At 36.3% G+C, this 27,986-nt stretch overlaps 1 protein-coding gene across 1 annotated transcript in view; it reads right to left on the bottom strand.

The window, feature by feature from the left end:
• Idi (Isopentenyl-diphosphate delta isomerase) overlaps positions 1-25,751 on the bottom strand; it is a 47,602-nt gene extending 21,851 nt beyond the window's left edge. The window contains exon 1 of the mRNA XM_081736019.1: positions 25,335-25,751. The gene's annotated coding sequence lies outside the window, so the exon portion shown is untranslated. The remainder of the gene's footprint in view (positions 1-25,334) is intronic.
• Between the last annotated feature and the right edge of the window lie 2,235 nt (positions 25,752-27,986).

Genomic DNA, 27,986 nt, shown 5'->3' with positions numbered 1-27,986 from the left:
AAATACTAAGGACACTTAAGTGTGAACTTAGAAAATCCTTTCTCATTGCAAAGTCAGTGTTAATTTTTTATTGTAAATATATTAAAAAGTTTCTGTGGAACTCTGAACAATCTATGATTGTGAATATAATAAAAATTCTTGCAGAAACTCTGCTTACTTTTCTTAACACAATACTCATAAAGTGTAATTCATCAAATATTTGTTGCACAAATTCGTTCTTATTTATTTATGTGGATCTTTCGTTACATAAACTCTTCTTATTCAGGGTATGTTTTGTTTGTTACACAAACTTTGAGGATCTATGTTTCAAATCGCAAACTTGTAAAATACTCACCAAACTTTTAAATACTTCAAAGTATTAGTAAAATCAAGAAAAATATAAAACACTCATCAAATACCAATTTTAAACGATAGAGACCATAAATGAGTTTCACCTTGTAAAATGTCAATGATAGCTTTTATTTAGGAAAGTTTCTTTTATTTAGGAAAGTTTCTTTTATTAAATAAAAATCAAGAAATGAAATTCGTATATATTTATTTGGAGATAAAGATATATACAAGCAAACAAGTATAGAAAATAATATACATGTACAAACACACACACACACACACACACACACACAGAAATAATATATACAGATTATATTACATACAAAAAAGAAATCACTTTGTCGCGTTTCTATCTTTTTCTAATAAAATGTTCACTAGTCCTTCAATATAATTTGGGTTCTTTAATAAGTTGTCATAGGTTTCATGAAATAAATGTTCACTTCTTTTGTTAGCAGAATGCGATTTCACATAATTTGAATACACATTGTCTCTCACATTTTTGCTTGCCATAATTTTCCATGCTTCTGATTCGAGAGTTAATATATTCACAAGAAGGCACCTGTGCCCGAACTGATTGAAATAATGTAGGTTACAACCGGGGCAGAGTAAAACTGTATCTGGTTCCCACTTTAAAATACTATCTTTAACACAGGTTTCACTTACAAAGTTACTATTACACTCGCACTGGTACTGCACACGCAAATCCAATGGAACCTTTTGGGGTGAAGATGGATAGTCCAACGGTGAAACACTTGGTGATGGCGTGCTGGGTTTGCACTCTTCTATCTCGTTGAATAACTTACAAATTTCTTCCTCCTCTTCCTCATTAAATAAATCAGGAGATGTTGATCTTCCTTCTTGTTCTTCTTCTGCAAGTGTCCACTTTATCGTTGGAACTTGAAACTTTTGCTCCGGTGTTCCTGGTACTGGTACTGGTGAAGTTGTTCTTGATCCAACGGGCGAAGTTGGAATTAATATTGGCTCTTCTCTTAAATCAATGATTTCTTCCTCTATAATAACATCTGGAGAAGCCGGTGAGCAAATTTCTCCCTCTATAATGACATCTGGAGAAGCCGGTGAGCAAGTTTCTTCCTCTATAATAACATCTGGAGAAGCCGGTGAAAAATAGCAAGTTTCTTCATCAATAAACAAGTCCGGAGATTCTCTATGCAATTTAAACTTTTTGTTGGGAGATTCAACATAGTCAAATGTAGAATCCCAATCTACTTCGTTGCAAAGTTGAATTTCTCGTTGTACTGTACTGGCAGACGAATCCATGATGATACTATGCTAGTCTTCTCATCATACCCGGTATATAAGGAAAACTTATGTCAACGTCATATCACGTGGTACTTTAAAACACGCCCATTACATCATTTAAAATATTTTCAAATGTACTTCCCCAATTCTCTATACAACTTTCAATAGGTATAAGGGACGGAGAAAACATATACTTACATTGCATTTATGTTCTCATGTATCATTTATTGATCAAACATTCTTTTGAAACAACATTGTCAATATTATTTACATTGTGTTACGATCATTCACATCTTACAACGGTATTCCCTCAATAATGTTATTCATATCCTGTACTAATCACTTAAAATGTTATCTACGTACAAAGAAAAGTGTCAACACAATTCATACTGCAAAACTTCTTTTGTGTTTTCATTCGGTATCATATCAATGTAACAATCTTCTATTGCATTCAGTACCCCTTCATGTTTCAACAGGATCAACAGTTCTTTTGTATTTCCGTTCGGTGTCGCGTCATGTACCACAATTCGTGGTGCCAAACTTCTTTTGTATTCTTCGTCAACAATGTTTTATTACTGTGTTATTATCTACCGTAACCTTAATCTTCTTTGTATTCACCATCGACATTGTTTTGTGTTCACCTAACGCATTACCAAACTTCTTTTTATTACTCTGTTGGCATTCTGTGATGTTTACCTGTCACGACCTCAATCCTCTTTGTATTCGCCGTCAACAATATCTTGTGTTCAACTACCCTGACGCCAAACTTGTTTTTATTACTCTGTCGGTATTCTGTGATGTTTATCTACCGCAACCTTATTCTCCTTTGTATTCACCATCGACATTGTTTTGTGTTCACCTAACGCACTACCAAACTTCTTTTCTATTACTCTGTCGGCACTCTGTGATGTTTACCTGCCACGACCTTAATCTTCTTTGTATTCGCCGTCAACAATGTCTTGTATTCACCTACCCTGGCGCCAAACTTGTTTTTATTACTCTGTCGGCACTCTGTGATGTTTACTAAACGTGTCGTCGGTTTCCTTTGTATTTGTCTTCATGTTTTAACACGCACCTGTTACCCAACAACGCCATCTTTCCCTCTTGCCCAACGAGTTTCCAAAAAGCGCGCGAAAAGTTCAGTTCATGTCTTAAGTTCACCAGCAAAAGACGTACAAGAACCACGCTCTGTATATGTACCGAAGTATACATACATATTCTATACACGAAATTTCTAGTATGCTCACACAGTGTTCGAGAAAATAAAGATACGATCCGTCAAATTAAAAAAGTCCCGCATGAATAAAGATTATTCCCTCCAATTTATAACAACGAGTATTATTATAAATAATACGAAAGAACAAAAATACAAGTTGCTATGCAAATGGTCAAATTAATTAATATGATCACAATCAAATTTAACAACGTGTATGCTTTAGCATACGATTTGGGAAAAATAATAAGGAGCTTGTAGGGCAAGCAATCCAATAAAAATTGTTCCAATTAATTTATTAAAAGAATGCAAATAAGAATGAGCTTCTAATGAAGCGAATTAATTAATATAATCACAATCAGAGATTGTTCTATGGAGTATGCTTTAGCATACGATCCAATAAATAAGGAGTTTGCACAGCAAACGATCCAATAAATAAGCAGAGTATGCTTTAGCAAACGATCCAATAAATAAGGAGCTTGCTTAGCAAGCGAACCAGTACAATTGTTCCAATTAATTTATTAAGAAAATACAAATAAAAGAATAATTAATTTGATCATAGCATAGCTGTTAGAAACAACCCTATCAAAATCATGTCCTTCATCCTCTTTTCTAGAAACTACTCCATCCATCCTAACACTCAACCTTTTCCAGGAACCCGTCTAACCACCTAACAAACAGGGTAATAAAACCACCTCCCCCTAAACCTCCCCAAGGCCGACACGGCCATATTGACATCGAAAGTCGTTAGGTAATAAAGCAATTAAGGGGGCAATAAAATCTATTGTCTACGAGAAACAGCTCCATGACTACTGCGGTCGTCCGCTGCTTAGTTGACCAAGGTCGACCACCACCTCTGTTGCACACCATCACCTATGGTTCGGGATGTTCCCCATCACTGGCATTGTTAGCTCTTTAAATCGGAGGGGTTGGATGAATCAAAATCAAAATTCTCTTTCCGACAAAAGTTATATATACACAAAGTAGTATAGTTTCTTTAAATATATTTGACTAAAATCTGGGAGAGGCTCATCCCCGACCTCCCGCTTACGACGCCCGTGTCCCCTTGCGCGTGAAACAATGCTGTGGGCAATCGAACTTCTGAGTGACAATTGTCACACTTTGTTCCAGGTGCCCGATGGTTCTTTCCTGTGTGAAGTCATCCAAATGTCGTCTCCGCGCCATGTTGTAACACACCACAATGCTACTTTACAGATCTCTGACACACACATACTGTATCATCCCTTTCATCCCATCATTTTATGTTGAGGATGGCGCTATGATTACCCTGACGACACGTCATGCAACGTCTTGTCCATGTGTACGTATACGAGACCTCTGGTACATGCTATCAGGCTTTCATTCATTTCCACCGACTGAACAATATTTTATGTTACTTTCTCTATCTCGTCTTTTTTTGCACATCAGTGTACTATTACTATGTCAATTCACTAGATGATACATCAGCAACAAAATACACTGACAATAGGGTTGTGCTAAAAATTTTAGCACTTATGAACGCCTCTGCCTGCTGTACTTATGGACATTACTTTCCACTCAGAAGCTTCTTATAACTCCAGATATCTACTCAATCGTCTGGAACCACATAGAATCTTATCATAATAAAATATAAATTTCTACCAGTGTATAAAGAACGTTAACATTCCAACAGGTCTTGTTGAAACAAATAAACAAAAAACAATAACATTAGTAATATGTAAAAATTGATTACTTCAGGCTTGAAGACTGATTTCTGAGAAATCATTATTTTGTATCTAGATACTCACTAAAACTACTGGTACGATATACACTGAAAAACAATGGGAATACCTAGTGTTGAATTTAAATCAAGTTGCAGTATTAGATATTAAGTTCAAATATAAAAAGATGTTTCTTCTTTTATCTTTTCAAGTAGCTTATGACAACCGGGGTTTGATCTAGTGTAGTCGGTAAGGTGCCCTGGGTTCGATCCCGGATGGGAACGGGAAACTTCTCTTATTCTACCCTCAGCCCAATGCGGCTCAACGTTTCACCTAGCCTTTGTGAAATGAGTACCTATGGCAACCTTGCTAAATAAAGATGGCCGGAGCGGAGTTCTGACTACACCACTTTCCCTATGTGTCGAAATTAAGTAAGTCTGTGAGATTTCACCTTAACACAGTCCTTAGGTCCATCAGGCTGTATGGAGCCCTAGGGGCCTTAATTACATCCACAGGCCTTACTACATAATTTCATCAATACGACCCCTCCTGCCCCTTACTTTTAAAAGATAATGAAAAGTATTAAACACTCAGCAAAGGAACGATGTAATAGGTTCCACTCTGGGATATTTCCTCCTGGGAAGAAGAATACGAACTCCAGGAGTGAGATGGATCGATATAAATGATACCTGTTTGTTTAATAGTTGTTTTAGAGTTTAGCGTCCCTTTCAGCATGGACATTATACGAGACTTGCATCTACTGTGGAATTTAAACCACCATAATGCGTTCGAAGTTTTCAAGGCACTCCCACGGGAATCGAACACGAGATTCCGTGCACCAAAGGCACGTGCACTAGCTACTGGACCAGCTGGGAGGGTTAAGGCTGTTGCTACCTCTTTGTCAAGTCGAGTTTTCCCCTATCTAATAACATTGGAACTTTTTTCGAATTTTTCTCAGTAACCAATGAACAAATCCCTACAAAAATTTGCATGGAGTCAGGTCAATAATAAAGGATTCCTTATATGAGCTTATAATTTTACTAAAACCCTCCAATTAAGTTATTCATTCCCCCCTTTTTTTTCATGTGAAGATTTGCAACAGTGCGATCTCTCTTTCTTCCTGTTTGTGTTAGCAGCATGCGAGAAATTCGGGCTAGCCATTTAAAACAGGTTTTGAAACTCTGTCCATAACGCATCTGCGGAATGAATGTTTCTACCCCTGTCGCCTTTTTCGAGGACAGATTTATGGCACTCAGAAGAGTGAGCGCTCTCTATTTTCTTTGCTGAACCTATTGCTTTTAGTATATTCGTCCAGTCTTATTGAAAGTTTTTCTGGTTACTTTCAAACCTATAGCAAGGTGCCTCTTGCATCTCGTGTATTTCAAAGTCTTAGATTTAGTGATTGGTTATACAAATATAAATTAACAGACGGCTGTGATACCAGATCAATCTCCTGTGTGAAATAATAATAATAATAATAATAATAATAATAATAATAATAATAATAATAATAATAATATTATTATTATTATTATTATTATTATTATTATTATTATTATTATTATTATTATTATTATTATTATTATTATTATAGGGAATCCGTGGAACAAGAGCCTGTAAGGAGTAGGGAATCTCGGTGCGGCTTTGACACTAGTAACCTAGTTAAAATGTGAGGTCACCACATCGGTTCTCCCTTGCCGGTAATGCTCGTTTCCCTGCCGCCTTTAGCGTGGGAGATCCTTATTCGATTCCCGGCGGGAGCTCATGTGGTTCGGAATCCACGTTAATCAGTAGTCTCGTTTCATATAGCCTCGCTGCTGAAAGGGACGTTAAAATCAATTCATTGTTTCCGTGCCGACACCAGCTGGGTTTTCACATTGAATACACTAGCGCTCTTTCACTTTTGTAACCTCACGGAAACAGGTAAACCAATTAAGGTAGCATTTTGGACTAATAATTATAATTATAATATGTATCGCTTTAACAACTTTGAATACTATTATAGAATTTTTATGCTAAATAGTAATCTTTTTTTTTTTTACCACATGCGAAGAAAATTTAGAAATAAACCTTTGTTACACAAATTTGTTCTTAGCGTGAATGCTGTCGAATTCTATTCCTAGTGATGACAAATTTTTCGGTATTGATTCAGTATCGCGAATCAATTGGGAAATTGAGGAACTGACCACACATTACCCTTATTACAGAGCGCATTTGTAGGAGAAAGTGAACTGTAGTATCAGGGATTCTTTTATTACACAAGAAAGACATCTATACATAATGAAATAGGCTCCACTAGACAATGTAGATACAAATATCATTTTCTATTATTATAACTTTTCGAAATATGAATAGGGATTTATTTCTTGGTTACAGGATATAGTGTAACCTGATAATAATAACCTTGAAACTTACGCATTCTACGCATGGAATATTTATTTCCAAACGGTGGAAGTGAAATTTCATATATGGCTACAACACATACAGTATTATACAAATAGTACTACATATATTATTAACAGAAAATTTTAATTTTATACATTATCTTTTGATGCTTCATTTTAAAATACAGGCCTTACTTTTTATTGAAGTACACCCGTTTGTCAATGTCATACTTATTCAACTAAAACATTTTCGCATGAGGATAAAAATATGTGATGGAATACTGTTTCATCAAGCTACCACATTAATGAAATTCGAGTCGAGACAAAAAATATACAAGTTAAAATATACACACACATCAGCGAGAACATTATGACTATCTACCTAATTGCCAGTATGTCCACCTTTGGCACGGATAACAACGGCGACACGTCTTAGTATGGACGCAATGATTCTTGGTAGATCGCTGGAGAGAATTGGTATCACATATGCACACAGGTTACCTGATTCCCGTAAATTCCGGGGAAGGGGAGATGCGCTCTAACGTCACATTCAATCACATCTAAGATGTGTTCTATTGGGTTCAGATCCGGCGAGTTGGGCGGCTAGCACATCACTTGGAACTCGCCCCTGTGATCTTCGAACCACTCTATCCCACTCCCGGCCTTGTGGCATGGTGCATTATCTTGTCGAAAAATGCCACTACCGTTGAGAAACATGGTCGTCATGAAGGGGTATACGTAGTCTGCAAACAGTGTGACGCCTGGGCCGTTGTGGTGCCTTGCTCGAGCTCCACTAGACACATGGATGCTCCCAGAAATTGGTTTCAAAACTGTTTCTGAGTGAATACTTTCTTCAAAATAATATTACAAATTATAGAAAGATTTTCGAGACATTAGAGTCGAGTCGAGATTTTTATGAGTCGTCTCGACTCGACTAGTGTCTCGAATCGAAAATTCGAGTCGAGAAATAAGTTTGTCTCGACTCGTCTCGAATTTTATAAAGTATGTCTCGACTAGAATTCGAGTCAAGATTCGAGACATGTCTCGACTCGTGCGCATCCCTAGCTAGTGCCGTTTATAGCTTGTTTCGAGTGTTATTTATGAATACAGTTAGGGTTAACTTTCTGCTTAACTACAAGGAAGCCCGTTGGGGATGATTTGAAGGTGGCAAGTATATAGAAATCACATCTATGGTACATCCTTTTTTCAAAGTTTCATTTCTTCCACGTATAACGCTACATGCAAATAAGATCTCTGGTTCAAGGAAAATTCGAAACAACATCTAAGTAGCAAAGTAAGTAAAGCAGCGATCCCTACTGTGAAACACTTAAACTTTTGATAGATAACCAACAAGGAGCTATGCTGTTAATTTTTTTTTATTTCGTTTTGCAATATGAACGGGCCCTTATTTGTTATAAATTTCCTGAGTTTTCCAGACGGAATTGTCTTCCAATAAGAAAATAATAGGTTATCTAAAGCTCAATAAATCCATTTCAACTGGAATACAAAATTATTTGCAATGTCGTATAATATTGGTAACGTTATGTTCAAAAATCACTTACAGTTTACATAGAAACCAAGGAACACTACTAGCGTTTCTCGTATTTTTGGGAGAATTAGTTTTAATGAGCAGCTTTTCCCTCTTTCTACCTTTGATTTATTGACCTTTGAAAACAACAGTAATAGATGTTCTTCTCGTACAAGGTTTTTAAGAGATGAAGAAAATATTATACCGTGTGCTCAATATAAACGTAAATAGGAACCCAAAGGTAAGGAACACTCGAAAATAAGACTGCTTCAATGCAGCCGAATCCCAAGATAGATAGATAATCAATTTACATGGTAGCATGTAATGCATGGCTTGATCAATGAGAAAATGAAACTTCTACAAAACTAAGGTCAAGTTAGGCAAATGGCCAATTTTAGGATTACCATATTCTGAAATGTCAAAATGTGAGCATACTTCTACGTGTACTCCCCTGGGTAATATGCAGAAAGCTTATACTAAACACAATAGTAAGAAGTAGAGTCCCGGTGTGACTAGATTTAGCCATGTTCAAGACAACGAAACAATTTGGTCAGGAAATGTATGTAGATGGAAATTATAACTCTCAAAATGCGGACATGTCTGTAAAAATGCTAATGTATGGTAACCATACCCAACGTACTTTGAGATGTCGGCAAATTAACAGTTTTATTTCTGTAATATGAAATCAGTGGTAGTTTCCATTAAGTTTCTTGGAGTTTAATTAGTATAAAAGTGCGGAACATTTTTTTTTTTTTTTTTTTTTTTTTTTGCTTTTAAAATAGTATACGAAGTTGTGACTATAACTGCAAAGGCAGTTATTTATACATATGCAGTAATTTATATTAAGCATGAAATATGATAATAATGCATTTGAAATTTGTTTCAGGTGGAGAGAAAAGACAAAGAACAGTTACCGGATACAGATATAGTGATTATACATAAAAATCTGCTCCTAGAAACGCTTTAGTAAATAACGTTGTTCAATATAGATTTTCTAATGGAGTTATGAATAACCATTTTTGGACAATTTTAGAGTGCTAAACACGAAAATAGCACTGAAAAAGCGAGATTAGTTTTTGTTTTGAATTGTCGCGGAGAAAAGGGTGAATCTAAAAATTACACTATTCTCCAAACTTTAGTAGGTATTGTGTAACGGAGACATAAGCAGACATTATTGGATAAGGGTGGTGAAGACGAAAATGGCAAAGGGGTTTCTTGTTTTGATGTTGCAGAGAAAAGGGAGGAAATGGAAATAATGGAAGGTTTATGTATTTTTCCGACTTTCATGTGGGAACTTCACAAATTCTGCACATTTTTCAAAGCCACGCATATTATTGTATTATTTTTATATGTTTTGTATGCCACTTATTCAAAAAAGTTATAATAATAATAATAATAATAATAATAATAATAATAATAATAATAATAATAATAATAATAATAATAATAATAAAGTGATATTCGCTTTCGTATACACTACAAGTATCTTTATTCAATAGAGACAGTTCGCTTCTAATTGCTTACAACTGTCTATCCATGAACAGGGGAAAAGCTAAAAAAAAAGATGAATGGATTTGTTTTCATTGTTTTTATTTCTTTTTCTCTGCTTTCAGGAAAGAAAACGTACTCCAACGCCTCCTCACTGAAATGCCATAAATATGTCATTCTTGAAAAGGGCCCCCTCGCAGCTGTGGACAATGTTCAACCTCAAAGTAACCCTCCGCAACCTGCTAGAAGAGAGAACCGAGTGTCGTCAATGCGTTGTTGCGAATCTTCACATGATAAAAAAGGGGGGAATGAATAACTTAATTGGAGGGTTTTAGTAAAATTATAAGCTCATATAAGGAATCCTTTATTATTGACCTGACTCCATGCAAATTTTTGTAGGGATTTGTTCATTGGTTACTGAGAAAAATTCGAAAAAAGTTCCAATGTTATTAGATAGGGGAAAACTCGACTTGACAAAGAGGTAGCAACAGCCTTAATAATATCAATAATATAATCAGAACTGTGTAATTTCTATCTTATAAGCTTTTGGAATACAAATTTACCTGTTCGTTAATGTTTAGATTTATCGTGTACCTTTTCGTTTATAAGAAAGTATAAGAAATGAAGTATTTAGAATAATTAAAAAGTGTTAAATTACACTACATCTCAATTCTTTAAAAGCTACTTTTCCATTATTAGCTTTTGTAGAACTACATCAATGTCTTTAATTAATTTTTTCATGAATAAGTTTCACTTAATACGTTTTCAGTCAAAAAGGAAAGTTTAAAAAAGTAACTTCTGCAAATACACTGCTGTTTATTAAAATTGCAACACCCAGAAAGATCTACGCAAGAACAATTAAATTCATTCCACAGATTAGGTGAAAAATCAGTATCATGTGAATCCACCACGTGCTAGCATCAGAGCATCTACACGCATTCACATAGAATCAATAAGGTACTGGATATCTTCCTAGAGATTTTCTGCTATGAGGTTTGTACACGAGTCCACAAAGCATCCACATTCGCCGCTAGTGGACAATGACGAAGAAGTTCGCGCCAAATCATATCCCAGACATGCTCGATGGGTGATATGTCAGGCGACTGGGCAGACCAGGGAAGTAGTGATGCCTGGCGTTCTGCGAAAAAAGCTTGCACTTCCTCGTTACATGTTGCTTGGCATTGTCCTGGTGAAATATGGCGTCTGAAGCTGCGTGTGGGTAGGGCGTCACCCCGGGCTCTAAAACCTCAAAAATGTATTGGTTGCTGTTCAGACTGCCGTGGATACGGATGAGTTGTATCACATTAAGGGTTTTTCCGCTATGACACTGAACAATGCAAGCTGATAAATTGCTCTCACCACTGTAGCGTCGTACACGCATGCGACCATCACTGTAGGAAAAGTCGAAACGGAATCGTCAGAAAATATATTTTGCCATTCGGCACGCCAATGACCGTTTGCGAGCCCATATCAGTCTGATACGTTTGTGGTATTTGGTCAAGGGGAGTATCCAAGCCACCAGTCCAGCCTCCAGGAAACGACGTCGAAGAGTCGACGGAATGACACCCGTGACAGTGCTCCAGCGTTGAGCCAACACTGTGGATACCGATGTTCGGTCTGTTACGGCCATCCAGACCAAGAGTTTATCAATCCCATGCTGTAGTCCCATTGCGTAGCCCAGTCCCTGCTCGTCGCTTTATACAACCCTCTTCTGTCCAGTGTTTCCACACGCGCATCACTTTCGTCGCAGCGTGTCCTGTACGAACAGCAATTTCGTGGTACGATAGACCAGCTTTCCACTGGCCGATTATTTTGCCCCACTTGAACTCTCAAGTGCGTATAGCGCTCTTTTACAGCAAAGAGGCATACCCGAACTTGTCTACATATTTCCATTTTGATTAACCACTATCCACTATCTCCTTGTGACATGCACTGACCTTGTGTGGCCCCACTCCGACCATACACGAGAGGGCGCTGACGGCTACGTGGACGCTATCTCTCTGGAATTTTAATTACTTCCTCCTACAACAACCTTACACATATTCGCAAAGTTTGAATTCATTCTGGCCATTCTTTCTGGGTACTGCCATTTTCATAAGCGGAAGTCTATAATTGTAAAGCATAACAATATAAAGTAAAATAATTATCAAATGCATGTTTGAAAATTATATACAGATACGTTTTGTGACTTGGCATGTAGTTAGCAACTCCTTGGCATACAATTGAACTACCTCACACGTTTCATGGACTAGCTCGTGGCAATGGTGAAACAAGGCTTAACAGTTCAAAAACAAAACTGCTCAAACAACTCAAATATGGCGGTGCTTGATCTACGTACAGCAAGCACGATAAAAGATTGCAAGAAGTTGTTTTCCGGAATTGACTCAGCGGTCTAAGAGGACTAAGTAAAACCAGAAATTGCAGAAATCATCCATTTCGATGTTAACTGATCGCTGTAGAGTAAAAATGGCAACAGATAGCAAGAAACTGTTTTCTGCAATTGAGTGTCTCAAGGATATACTTAATCTCTATTTATTCTCAATACTGAAACCAGAAGTGATAGAAACCAAACTCCTTCTGGTGTATGAACACGTAACACTGCTACTTATTTTTGTATCATCTTTACAATTTACGTTTTCACTATTACTATCCAGGTATTGGAAACATGTCCTAAGCACAGACTAGAATATACAAATCGCAAACTCAGCGAAAAAATGAAAACTTGGCGACAGTAGCGCCTCTAACACACGACCACGGAACTAACTAGTCGATCTGAAGTCACCTACGTGTAAAGTTCGAAAGTAACCACAGACTAATTATCTTTCTTCCATTTTGTTATACAATCGTAATATTGGATAGTAGTATTCAGATTATTGTAAGGATAAACGGTTTAATTTCACTGCTATATTACTGTATGTCACATTAAATATGTGTGATACAGGATGAAATCACTTAATTTCTCCATTCAGCATGTAAATCTATTAGTGGTGTTCTGTAGTGTAAACACTGCTTTCAAAGTGAACCCTTTTAAAAGGAAGAAAATTCCATTTAAAAAAAAAAGCTGGAAAGGAACGTCCAATCCAGAGACAGTACAAGAAAAAGTGAACATTAGCTTATCTGATCTTTCTGCACTATATCTAACATTGAGATGCGAAGCAGACCTAAACAATCTGCCGGTTACTATGTCAACCCATGACGTCACGTTCGAAGACCGATGGCAGCGCCATCCACACACGACACTAATCCCGCCCACGGAGAGCGTTGATTTGTTCTTTTGCTGTGCAGATGATCCAAACTGATTTCAATAGCGCATATAGGAAGTTACTCGTCTGTATGTATTCTAGTCTGTGGTCATTAAGTTTCATTTTCCCTTCCAACTTCTATAGCTATTGTCTAACGTCCAGTTTCACATCGCATTCGCGGTCCCTGACAACTTATTATTTGTTCTGACTGCATAGAATTCCCAGTTCACTGATTTAAAGTATTTTCTAGATCAATAACGATAAAAATCACTTTTCCTTTTACTATACACATTTCACGAATAACTCAACCATCCAAAAGGTTCTCTTGTACTTTTACCCTCTCTCTAAACCCAATTGTTCTTCCTAAACTTCCTCATTTGTTCAGTACTCTGAGAAACAAAAAGCTGCATGTGATATGACACTAATAGTTCTGTAGTATTCGACTTCCTAGCCAATATCATTGTACACCAACAGATGTAAAAATAAATAAAATAAATGAAGTTTTCTCATACAATAAAAACTACGTATAGCTGTTATGTAAAGAAAAAAAATACATTCTCGTAGTGTATATATCAATATTTAATATGGGAGGCACGGGGGCTCAGTGGCAGAACTTAGCTCTGGTATGTAGGATCCCTGGTTCGATTCCCGGCCAAGTAAGTTTGTGGTGGACAACATCGTGTTCGTGGGTTTTCTCAGGGTATTCCCGTTTCCTCCCACTTTCTCATTCCACCAATTCTTCCATCATCATTTACTTGCCTTAATCTTAATCAATCGTCTCCTTTAGCCTAAAGGGCATAATCATGAAACATTAAATTGACAGTTTTTTTTTTCATTTTCGATATTTAATATTATTATTAGAGTACAATATCCAGCGCAAATAGAATAGAGTACCTAGTATAATAACATATATGATATAATGAACAATCATCAATTCACTGCTGGGTAGTTTCCTCTATAACACGTACAACCGATTACTACGATGAACAGCGAAGTTAGTTTTTTATCTAGAAATTAACCATTTTAAACATTGTTCTCCAACTGCAGTGTTTTCCTCCCCTCCCTCTATTTCCCTCGACCATATGTCCTATCACATCTTTTAACGCCATTTCTTCTCAAGTAACTTCCTAATAATTTTTTTCTCTTTTCAAGTATTTCTAATAACGTTAGGCTATTTTCTCCCTATTTCTATCACATCATTATTCATTTTCTGCCTTAAAAAGTGAATTTTCTCGATTCTTCTCACTTACATTTCGAAATCCCCCAGTAGCTTTATTTTCTGTGCTCCGTACAATACAAACGAAAAATTTAATAATTTTGCTTATAACTCATTGTACAGCAGTCTACAAAATATGCCTTTCTTATCTTTTAAAGGGTTCTTGTGCTCTTACCTTCACTTCCATATACAGTTTTCATCTTAAATGTACAGAAGACTGGTAATTTGCTCTACTTCTCCCCTTCAACTTTCATAGTTCTCGTAGTTCGTTTCGTCTAATCATCACTGCTTTCGCCTTATTAGTGTCTGCGTGTATCCCATATACCATACAACTTTTAAACATTTCTAATATCATATTAGTTTTAGATTTAGATTGCGTTAGAAGAACATCATCCGAATCTGCTAATCGGGTACACTTAATCCTTCTGTCTCTTACTGAAATACTACACTCCTCAGTTCAACCCTTCTCCTTTGTATCTTCTAAATGTGTGTTGAATCAAACTGGTGAAAGGCAAACTTCTTCCTATGTCATTCCTCTCCGCCAGTTCCTCTTCTATGCTGACTGTTATGAGTTGTTTCATTCAAAAGTTCTTTATGAGTCTTCGATTTTTCCAAAGCCTGCGGTGGCTCAGTGGTAAAGCACTCATCTCTGGTACGTAGGATCCTATTTCGATCTCAGCACATGCCAAATGGGATCTGTGGTGGACAATTACTGTGTGCGTGAATTCTTCCGTTTTCTCCCACTTTCTTCATTCCACAATTTCGTTCATCACTACCATAACTATGTCCCTTAGCCTCCGAGTACAAATGTAAGACATTATACCATATATGATCTAACCATTCCATCCTAATGTTCTTTAGCACCCCATCAAAATTTCCTAGTTCACTCGACCATAAGCTATACTAATTAGGCACCGAGGCTATATACACAATGGACCTGCACTTTAAAGTGGAATCCAAATCACTGCAATATGTTCATATTTCAAGACTCTCTCACCAGGACGCCGTGAAAAAACACACGTCAACAAGAGGGTATAAGTGGTACCAATTTGGACTTAAATCATCCACTTAAGAATAGGACATACATCTAAAAAACTAAATTCAAAAAGAAATAATTTTAAATACAATCATCAATAAAATTTAGAGAAGAAAATCTATTGTTATGAAATTCTCTACAAACCTGAAGTTCATGATGGAATAGAAAGATGGCCACTGGTTGGGTTGGAATATAAAGAACAATGAGCCCAGAATAAATTGGTAAGATAATTACAGAGACGCATGTGGAGAACGAGACAAAGCCGTTTTGGGAATTGAATCCTGACGGGAATACATGTCCGAATTTCATTTTAAGTTCATGTCTGATATAGGTTCGAACATCGATATGTCACCTAAAGCCTACCTGCAAGATCAAAACTAGTCCCCATCAGCACCGATGACCTGCCAACGTTCTGGAAGGCCATCGCGGTAAAACTTGGTGGGCCGAGAAGTGAAGAAGATATCAAGTGCATTTTACCTCTACTAGGAATTTGAACTGGCGTCCTCTAAAGTGATTATCCAAGAAATGTAACAGGCGATAATCGGGCGGTGCAATGTTCGGGGAGTATGGCGGATGCAAAAGTGTTCCCCATCCAAGGCGTAGAATGGTGTCCCGGGTCATCCTAGCCACGTGAGGCTTAGAGTTGTCCTGTAAGAGGAGGACCCCTTTGTCATTCAGAAGTGCTAGCTCCAGAGTTTTGAGTTTTTCTTAACACGGCTCAATTCCTGAGTACACAGTTGCATTGATGCTATGACCAGCTGGTAGCACTTCCCGATGCACGATGCCGCAAGCAGTCCACCAAACACATAGGAGGATCTTCTTCTGGTGCAGTGCTGGTTTCGGCTGTTTAGAACAGGTTTTGAAAAAACCCAGGCTGTTTTTTTTTTAAAAAAACCAACCCACTTGGGCCCAAATGGGTTTTTTCGGGTTTAATCGGGTGTTTCGAAATAATTCAATGTCTTTGGGTAAAAGTGTTAAAATGTGATTTATATTTCAAGATTATCATTGTCACGACTTGCAACATTTTCTTTTCACTGCTGTTTTGAAAAAATGGCCGCCATTTTGAAATTTTATATTGTATCGCTGAGAAAATCGAAAATCTATACAATAAATTTAGCATGTCTCGAGCTTCTATTCTCAAAATTTCAACTTAGAAGACCGTAAATTGCGCTTTGTAGCATGGATATTCGCTATTTTGAATAAAATAACAGCCATTTTGAAATTTTACGTTGGTATCCCGCCAAAATCTATACAGGAAATTTAGAATGCCTCGTGCTTGTACCCTGAAAATTTTAACTTAAAAGACCGAAAGCTGTACTCTGTAGTGTGTATGGTACAGGCAGACAAACGAACAAATGTAGATCGAATCATCCAGGAGCCTCAATGACGTTGGTAAAATATGAATAATTTAAAATAATTTAAAACAAAGATATAATTCATGTTGTATGAAATAAATAAATGTTTCAAAATGTCTTATATGAAATGAACATCTTCCAGCGTAAAATAAATGGTTTCATTGTTGAAGTTCACTTCCGATACTTTGTGCGTTCAATTGCGGGAATGTCCCGAGCATTTCTTTCACAACGGTTTTCTTTTTTTCTTTCTTTCGAAAATACCGTTATCTTTACTGTACATCGAAATTTCCACTCGTACGGAAGTTTGAATTCAGCACTTGAAATAGTAACGTTACGTAGTCTTTGGAACTCCGAACATTAAACTTTTTAAATTTGACAGGAATTTTTACGTTATTGCTGGTGTTGATTCTACAGAATGCTTATTTGAAGAGAGCAACAAATGAGTAAACTAAACTGTTGTTGTTGGAAAACCAAATTTTCCTAAAGAATACCTGTGTTTTACCATCAAAGGTAAGAAATAGTACTAATAGTTTTACTAATGTATTTACATATTTACTGGTAGTACCGGCACCTTAAACCCGTGAAACGTATGAGAGATAACGCCCCTCGGCGTCGACGAGCACACCATTCACGGAAAGTATTTTCTAAAATATAAAATTTGCATATTTGACCTCAAATAGGCTATAAGCATATCAATACATTAATTTGTTCTATAATTATCCCAAGCTATGTTTTATTTATTTATTTATTTATTCAATGCATTCATAACTATATAAAGGTCTTACGTTGAATATTGTTGTATACCTTAACGCGAAAGCATCTAATTCATCCCCGGAAAGTCCAAAACCTGATAAAAATCACTTTCAATGTGATCACCTTAGTATACTACCTTGTACCAATAGTAAACTAACAAAAATCTCAAAAACCCAGGTGGGTTTTAAACTGGTTCTTTTCAGGTGGGTCGAACCCGAAAAAACCTGGTGTTTTTTCGGGCTGGGCCCACTTGGGCAAACCCTGGTTTAGGAACCGGTTCAGGGATGCTAACTAATGATGATGGCGCCGTGGAGCTTCGCACAGGACCCCCTTCTCATCACATGTCAACACCCTGTCCAGAAATGGCTCCTTCCTCAGGGGGTACAGCATAGAAACATACGTGTCTGCTCGCGTTGCCCTCCTGCCCAGAGTCAAATTATACGGGACCCATCAACCCAACTTGTAATGGTTCCCAAGTTGATGGAGGTGCTGCCGAATGGTTTATCCACTCACCTGAACTGTAGTTTCAGTTCTTCATATCTGGCCACTGTTTGCCTCAAATGCTGCCTGAAGATCTTAATTTTTTATATGTGCTGGTCTTCCGGCACGTGGTGGGTCTTCGAGTGTTTCGTCACCGTCCTTAAATTGTTAAACTACCACTGCACTAGCCGCGTAGTCACGACACCCTCATCAAAGGCCTGGCATATTTTCCGCCCCGCTGCAGCGGTGTTTGACCCCAGTTTGAACTCGTACAGCATACACGCCCTTATGACGCTCTGTGGAGGTCCCATATTCACTCTGCCCTTACGCAAGTTCACCGTGTAACTGAACTGCCAGAGCCAGGCAGTATTTTGAATATACCCACACCAAGAACTGACCTTCGCATTATCTCCATTTGCATTCAACTCACGGTGTGAGAGTCAATTGAATACAGATCTCCACAAAAAAGCGACAGAACTTTCTTGGTTACATTTATGTTTTCAACGTTTAGATACATATTCTACTTTTAGCAAATAAATAACCTCATGCTACCTATCATCTAGTAATCTCTGATAATACGGATAATATTGCATGCTCTGAATATAGTACTTACTACAGGAATAGCTCGACTTTTAAACGGCACTTTTGCGCAATCATGTTCGAATTATCTTTAGCATACTTAATAAGCCCATCGAAAAGAACTTAAATCATAAAGAAAAGAGAATAAAGACAAATTCTTACTACTGCCAATTTCCAATCTCCAACACGCAAAGTAAAGACTGAAGCCTTATTCGCTTACTAATTAATATGCATCATCATAGGCTAGAAGCACACCAATAGAAATTACATAGACGTGTGCCGATCAATTTTGTACCTATTTAATACACTAATGTAATTACATCATTGTCTTGGCCTTGTACTAATCTTGTACTATGACGATAAAAGCAAATAACGGATCATATTCATTCCTCCCTGAAGTGTTCTTTCTTCACCTCTACGTATAAAAACTGCTTTGAGAAAGATTAGTTTTATATATGTAGAAAAAAAAATGCTAAAAATACAAGACCTTCATAAGTTAACCTTGGATCCCAACTGTTTTGAATACAATTACACACATAATTAATTATTATATGTACTTATCTTCTTCCTACATTATCAGCGACGCTGCAATGCAGTATTAATGTTATTTTTATTCGTCCAAATCATAAATGCAACTTGTAAATACTAGAGGCCTATAATATATATAAACACCGCAATGTCTACCATGACAGTGGTGCGTTTCCGCGTGACATACATATATCCTGAAGATCACAATATTTACTCATGGTGTAGAAAACCAGGACTCTTGCCAATTCTGACAAGGCATATATACTTACTTTCTTATTTACTTACTAAAAAAAATTTCGTTCCACAATTTCGATACTACAGAACTATCTTCACGAGACATAAACCATTATTGTAAATAAGGTATAGAGTTGGTCGACAATGTATATAGAGGACAACTAATGACAAAACACATCTAATTTCAATATCAGATTTTACTTTTAACTGTCAATGCAATAAAATCGAAACTTCTGTATTTCAACATCTATTACATTTTTAAGTCTAGCATATGGTGAAAAATGTGGCTGAGCCAGAGGTTTAACACACCTCTTCAGCACCACACTATATACAAGATGGGACCCATTGTTTAAAGCAAGGGTCAAAGAACTACTAGGGTAAGGTTTGTACCCAAGCCACCCTTTCCCATCGGGAATCGAACTCAAACCAAAGGACAGGGAAATGAAGCCGGGTCTCCGACTTACTACGCCGATGAGTTAATGCGTCAATCACTGTCACTCAAGCTGTCTTGATATGATGTGAGAAAAATCGAATGCTACCTTCAATTCTCATATAATAATTTGTATCATTTTATTTATTTATTTTCACATTTCACAATTACTTCTATTAAGGACTTGTTCTCAATATGGCTGACTGAATCTCTCTCTCTCTCCTTAATTTTCATCACCCAGAATTAGTATGTTGAACAGTTCATTGTGTTTATACATGAAAATATTTAAAATTCACACTCATTCAAATGTGTACGACTACCGCCCAACTATAGCATTTGAATGGACTTAACATGAACTATCTATTATTCCTTTTACACATTCGTTTGTGTGTCAGGAGCTTAACGCCCCCTTAGCACAGAGGCTATATAATTCTTGGATATACACCTCAACATGGTGCATGGACAAGGCAACACCCCATCGGAAATAAAACGGTGTTCTGCATAAAACTTAAAGACGCAAATGATTTAGCTATGAAGGAGTTCTATGCCTCGTCATGCACAAATATCTGAAACCCGTGACAACAGAACCGTTTCCATGAAATATAGTAATAATAATAAATTAAGGAGATTATGCAATATAATCGAGGAACCTCAGTCTAAACTAAAAACAATTCAGAACTACGTAATTTTGACATTTACGTTTAGTACGATGCTTGTAATGCTGAAAATACAAAAAATATACGGCGTAAAGCCGAAGATAGATATATATTACAATCAAACGTTTTTACAAATTATGTGGTTCATTGATCACTGGAATTTAACTTAATACGTATACATAAAGTGATATCAATAATACTAAATAAGAAGTGTCGTGCTACTGCATCATTTCAGTCAAGCATTAAAAATTCAACTCTGAAAACATTCAACGAATATTCAGTGAATATTGGAAACTTGTAGTATGATATGATACATACGATAGGCAAGATTTTGTTGCAGTACTAGTACATTAGTGAATGAAAGAACTTGGCGTAGATTCATGAGCTGTTACCAAACATTTAGTAATTTTATTATAGGAATGTGTTATTGCAAATGAAATGATACGTACTAAAATAATTTGTGGCGGGTACGAAAATAATTTTCCACACAATGCTGATTTTTTAGTTAGTTTAAGTCCCACGATCATACATCGAAGCTAAGGGAAATCGCGATGATGAAAGTAGGAAGAAACGGGAGAAACCATGCTCACGGTGTTTGTCCACCACAAGCCCATCTGACAAACTGGAATCGAACCCGGGACCCCAAGCGCCAGAGATGAACGCCTTGGCCCTTAGTAGAGTGTAGAAATAAGGATTGTCGAGAAATCAGAGGTTAGTTATACTCCAGGTGGTATATTCACTCAGAAACGAAAAATTACGATATTAATCTTACGAAAAATCGATCAAAACTTCCCTAACCTTAAGCAAACCCGTTCCTACCCCTAACCTACTTATCCCCATCTTATTCTATTCTACTCTACCGTACCCTACTGTACTATACCCTTTTTAAAGCGGTCCTACTTATCGACGAGCAACTGGAGCGTGCATTGTAAAGTTTACCCAAAAGTTTTTTTTAAAAAAAAGTATTATCAGTACATCAAGAGATACGAGTTGTCTTGCAACATAATATATTTTGATGACTATTTTCATCATAAGTGTATATGATTCGATATTCGTCCCCTATACACCAAATCCGTGCTACTCTCATCTGTTCACGGTCCCCTAACCCTGTGTACTACTCGCCCGCATTAGCTTCCTCAGTTCTTACCTTTCGCGATGTTGTAAGAAAAAATACCCTTATACAAGCATGCCTAATACAGGCAAAACGTCGCTAATATAATTAAAGAGTTACCAAGACATTAATAACACATTTGTAGTCTTCATTTTATTGTCTAGAAACACATCATCTTCACCAGTGGGTTTCTAAGCATGGGAATTAGTAAAGTAAAGCATACATTAGTCTAATAAAGGAAAGTGTTTTAAATATATTTTACAAGAAACAGTGACTTTGCACCCATATTATAAACAGGGTGGGTTGATTTAAAACAGTCTAATTTGAATCAAGATTTAAATCACTTGATTTTTTTAAATAAAAATCGTTGGTTTAAATCGAATTCCGAAATAAATTAATTTAAAGTGAAAATAAGTAAAATCTCGTTTCTGTTTTGTTATTTCGATTATGGAAATTAATTATCATAATACAATGAGACTCAAATGTACGGTATAGTATGAAAACAAATGTCAGGCAGAGGATGATTAGGGAAAATCCCGTTTTGAACAGGTAACGGAGAAATCCTGCTTTCTTCTTTTCGTAACATTGGGTTTGGGTTTTAAGATTATTAACTATTCCAACGGAGAAATCACTATCGACAGTTAAGACGAAAATTCTTTTTTGTGCGTGTCTGTTTGTTTGTTTGTTCCTAGATAATAGGGGGTATTTAGAGGGGTCCTATCCCCTATCAATTTTTGTTTTATAACTTTAGGCGAAATTTATGTATTTCATGCCGCAAGCTAGTTCTGAGTTTTTAAAAATAGGCCCCTGCCAAATATAAGTAACTTTTGTGAAAAAAGTGTCATTTTGATAAACGTTGCTGTACTTTTTCCTTAATGCTTAACCTTTTAAATTATCACCTATTTAGGTGATAGGGTAGAATCTTCATTATTCGATTAAAAAAGTACCAATAAGGCTTTTTACTTCGTTTTCTTCAAGACTGGAGGTATTCTAGAACACGTTACATATGTTTTCACGCCTTTCTGCGTTGGGGCATAGTGTGTGATAACGTCATAAAGTTAATATTTTTTGTTATGCGTATTATTATTATCATCATTTGGCGGGTTATATTTTGCATGAAGAAGACTGAAATTTTGCACACTCGTTCAGTGTACCCCTTAATAATTTTCAGATGTTTTCAGATCTCTGTGTGGAAACAGCGGGATCCAGAAGGGGAAAAATGTTTAAAAAAAGAATATTTTTAACAAAAACATAACTTTTTCCGTGATTTTCCCGCCTCAGATGGTGACATATGAATGGTACCATTTCAAAGGCTGTTCTATTCTGAAGAAAATGATGTACGTACTATGCTCCTAGGATAAATAGGGATGTGTCAGGAAACTGTTATCTGAGATCCTGTTTTATACGGGAATCTGGAGAATATTATTTTTCGCGGGCTTACTTTTGCACCTACAAGATTGAAATTTTGCACATTTACTCAGTGCACCCCTCAGTATTTTCCAGATCTCTGCCTTAAAACAGGAGGAGGGACAACAGAGGTAAAAAATAATAATAATAATAAAAAAAAGATATTTTTAACAGAAAATTCTTTTTTTCGTTATTTACCCGCCCCAGATACACGATGGAGACATTTGAAGGGTACCGTTTGAAAATTTGTTTCATTCTGAAGAGAATAATGTACAAATCATGATCCTAGGGTAAATAGGGATGTCTGAGGAAATTTTTATATTACATCCGGGTCATCATGGGAATGTTCTTAGCTTATTGTTAAATAATTTCCTCACCCCTACTTCTCAAAATAGAAGCTTGAACTTTTGTACACGCATTTAGTACACCCTTTCGTATTTCCCAGTTGAATCCAGAGGGGATCAAATTTTTTTTAAAAAAAGTAAAAAAAGCCGATTACTCTCAAAACTTCCCGCTTCAGGGACATGATAGGGAAATGTAAATGTTACCGTTTCAAAAGCTGTTCTATTCTAAAGAGAGTGATGTATGTACCATGGTCCTAGGATAAATAAAGATTATGCTGTAGCTGCTTGACTGAAAGTCTATAATTTACCTTTAAAAAGGGCCATAATTTAAAAGGGTTAAGAAATATTGTTTGGAATTGATATAGGTTAACAATTGGGGATAATTCAAAATTCAACCCCAATACTTTCACTTAAATGAAATAATTAGCATTTAATACTAATACCTAATGCTTTTTCTTCAGTTCGCGACTTGCATTATACGAGGAGAAAGATTTGATTTAAATAAAAAAAATCAACAAAAATGATTTTAAAAAAAATCATGATTTTTTCCACCCTGATTATAAATCTGCAAAACTGGGCGTAAGAAATATAAAAGTGCAAATTAAAGAAGCATTATTTTTAAGTAGAGATAATTTTGGTGCCAACTGATTGTACAATTGTAAAATGTGTAACAGAAGTTTGCCACATATTTGTAAAATTTACAAAACAAGTCGGTACCGTAATAATATCATAATAGGTGATTGTCTATATAATCGAAATATGTCGTGTTCCTACTTGTGAGACTAGTACGTAAAGGGAAATAAAATCAATCCAAATGCAATTTGCATAGCGCAGATTCGCCCGTAAGGTAAATAAGAAGAACAGTACACAAAGTGAATTAATGCGTTTCAGTGTATGTAAATGTAAAGTTAAGAAACGTAACCATTGAAATGTTGGTTCAGTTGCGTGTACACTGAAAGAATATTGTATTTATTGTGTTCATGCTGGAATGGTGAGTAATAGCACAGATGACAGGTGTTGAGTATAACAACGTATCGACCATTTGGGCTCCACTGCAGCAAACTGGTTGTATTCACGCTTTTTACTGCCAACCTAGAACAAGTTGGTTAGTATTTTTCCGCACAATTCCTCGTAAAGTAAATCTGCACTGACGATGCACACCCTAAAAATGCAGTGACGGATTTAGGCATCTTCCGGCCTTAGGCAATTTGCCTTATTTGCCTAATCGGAAATCAAGACGCTCCAAAAATGATTCTGTAAGGTATATATATTTCAGTATTGATCCATGCAATCAGCTTGTAATATAACATATTTTTACCCAATAAACTGTATTTTTGTATCACTCTATTCATGTAGACAGCTCGTCAATCTGCACAGATGCTATACGATCTGACCAAATATGATCAAAATAACAACACCCGTGAAAAACTGGATATATGAACAAGTTGCCGTAGCCGTCTCTCGCGTCGTAACTGAAGATATTAGAAGTATGAAAACAAAATGTAGCAAGCTAATTTCGCGGTGATTCTGTCATAACTACTACATATTAAACTTTATCTATAATGAAGTTATAAACTACACTTAAAATCCTAAAATATACTATGGTTATAGTTAAGGAGCCGTACTTCCCATTTAGGGAAGGACGAGAAACGCCATACTTTCAGGAATTATTCATTGACTATCTAGGATGTTAAAAAGTAGGTAATAGACTGAGTTCTTGCCCTTGTACTTAGGGTGTTTAGGTAGTGCAACAGTAAGATGTATCCTCGTGCACGGGATATGAGAAGTAGCTGTTCTTAACTATTACCTATACTATTTCGACATACTTTAAGCATCAAGAATATAGCTGAATAGAAGAATCAAAAATACGAAATATGATCGTTACAATTCTACATATTTTCTATCTACTTTAGCCATTCTGCAAAATTCTACAATACATACTTTCAATTAAAAAAAAAAATACAGGTAGAATTTTTATATCTCCTTTCCATAGAAACACTGATACCAAATAATAAACTGAACGCGCTTAAATACGGAAATGGATCCAAATGTTTAATTACCTTGCTCTAATATCTTGTATCCTCTTCAATCTTCACAAATAAACAACCAACAATTTTTTGTGAAGATATTTAAAATATATTTTCCCTAGTTCTCTGTCATTATAAATTTGTTCACGATAATATTTAAATCCTTGACACTATAGATACATGTTCCTTGTTGCAAGGATTAAAACCAAATCCACTCCACTGACGAACTGTAAATAACAAAGCAATGAACTAATGTCCTACACAACACAAGGAAAAGAAGAGTACGACCTAATCAACACTCTTTCCAACGTAAATTCAGGCCAAATGCTTGCTTCAAAGTCCCTCGTCAACACTCTTACTAAATCCTGCATTGCCAAGAATCTTAGCTATAATATATCCCAATCCCATACTGTGCAAACCACGACGTCGTCTGCAAGTGCGATCGTGCGATTGCGCAGCCGCGTTGCCAGATACACATAACACGAAACCGTAATGTAGAATGCACAGAAATAACAAGGGATATGCTAGAGGACCATCGGACAAATTCCTTAAAGGTTTGCGCCAACGCAAAACACAATCTGCGTTTTAATTAGTTGTAATGGACATAGTAGTAAGGGCGGCTTCAGGATTTTAGTTTTGGGTAGACCCGCACTCTAGCTTATGGATACATACACATTTCATTGATTAATGACAGTAGGAAATTACTTTTACACACTCTGGCATTTAAAATTTGGGGAGACATCAAAGATAGTGATTTAAATGTTACTACCTAGCCCGACTTGTTTATTATCTTCGATTCCATTTGTTACCTTTTTGGTTACCTTCACGGACCTCCTGAGCTATATCATGAATTCTGTTATCATCGTTTCACAGCCTGGATATTATATTCCAAATAAATATAATTATTAATATTTATGCTATTCTGTCGTTAGTAAATAAATTAAATTAGAATATTAAATAATTTGTACTTCAAATATTTGGAGGACGCGTCCCCCTCATCCCCTCACCAGAGACTCACATTCCTCGAGAAAGTGAAATGAAATTTTGTAATTTAGGATTCCACGAAGTGTCTGATGAAGCCAATATTATCACACAGTTATTATTTTAAAATAAATGTTGCTTTGTTTTCTAATTCAAGTCAGGAGTATAACTGGATCTGAAAAGGTAGGGGGACACATGACGGCACGCCGTCCTCCATGCCTATCCTTGCCCGTTGTATTTTTTTTTTTTTTTTTTAAAGAAAGTTGGGGACGCCACGTATATTTTTTGGAAGTAGGCGGACGCCGTCCTACCGCGTTGCCCCTCACTTTTACCCTGGTTCAAGTTGTTTAAAGCTAATATGAGCCAGATAGGCCATGCTTATGTTTTAGCCTAACCTTTCCAAGACCGGGTGGCCAAAGTGACACTAATGGTGGTGCCACTTTCTTAATCGTCTCCTGTGTGTGAACACTATTAGTTTATTGTGATGGTATTTTTTTCTGAGCGTCGAATTTCCCTCTCAAATTTAGCCCAAAGTAAGAAAAAAATTCGAGAATTTTCCAATGTTCTTTTTTTAGTTTTTTCAGTATAACTTCCTTCGTTTTAGAAAGATCTACTTAGGACTTGTCAGGTATATACCCCATATGGATATCTATTTTTTAGACCAAAACAAACTCAAAATCAGTGTTGCCACTACTTTTCGATCAAAAATTTCTACATTATCGAAAGTTATGTTTATAAATCCGTACCTATACGTACAAACGCTAGTCAACTTACGCCAGTCGAACATAAGTTCTTACTGAACAATAGCAAGTACAGATTGTTTCAAATGGGTAATTAGAGGACGCACGAAAAATTCGAATTTAGGTTCTAAACCTTGATTTTTTTTTTTACTTTTATGCTTACCATAACTTATTATTATTAATTACAAGCTTCGTTTCTTAGATACCGATGTGATATTTCTAGCATATATTAGTGGTGCGCCCAAGTTTATTTTAAGATAGTTTGTGTCTGTCTAGAGCAGTGTTTCCAGCTATAGAAAATTTTAATTTCCTATTTTAGAAAAAATCGGAAAATTCCTTTTTCCTTCTTGGCTACATCGGGACAAACGTACCAGTATCTAAAAGTCTCGTCTTTGCCCTACACAACGCACCATAAAAAGTTTCAATAGGATAATTAGAAGTACAGTTGAAGTTTGCAGTAGACTTTGTTCTCTAAGTGGAAAGAAGATTAAGATTTTTTAAAAAGGTAGAATGAGACATTTCTTAATGACTTGCTTAGTTTATTAGATATGGTCATGATACATCTAGGATATGTTAGTGATGTACCAAAGTTTATTTTAAGACAGTTTGAGCTTGTCTGGCAAAAGTGTTTCCAGCCACAGAAAATTTTAATTCCTGGGTTGTGAAAATTCCGAAAATATCCCACTTTTCCCTCTAAAATTTCCTCTTGCTTTCCACATTAGAACAAACGTACCAGTATCTGAAAGCCTCGTTATTGGCCAACACAACGCAACATAGAAAATTTCAATAGGACAATTGGGGAAGCTGCAGCAACTGTTGATTTTTGCTTTTGAGGATGAAAAAGTGTAAACATTCGTGTGTACGATGAATTTTTCTTTCTGTCTTTGGCACCCAACGACTTCCCGTTTCACTCAGCGTCGTCGACACACCAAAGAATTTTTTGAAGTCTCTTGAACCCATGTGG

Source organism: Thermobia domestica, chromosome 13 (genome assembly GCF_964235325.1).
Source record: "Thermobia domestica chromosome 13, izTheDome1.hap1.1, whole genome shotgun sequence".
Taxonomy (NCBI): Eukaryota; Metazoa; Arthropoda; class Insecta; order Zygentoma; family Lepismatidae; genus Thermobia; species Thermobia domestica.
Note: the sequence above shows the minus strand (reverse complement) of the source record. Positions and strands in the feature narration are given on the sequence as shown.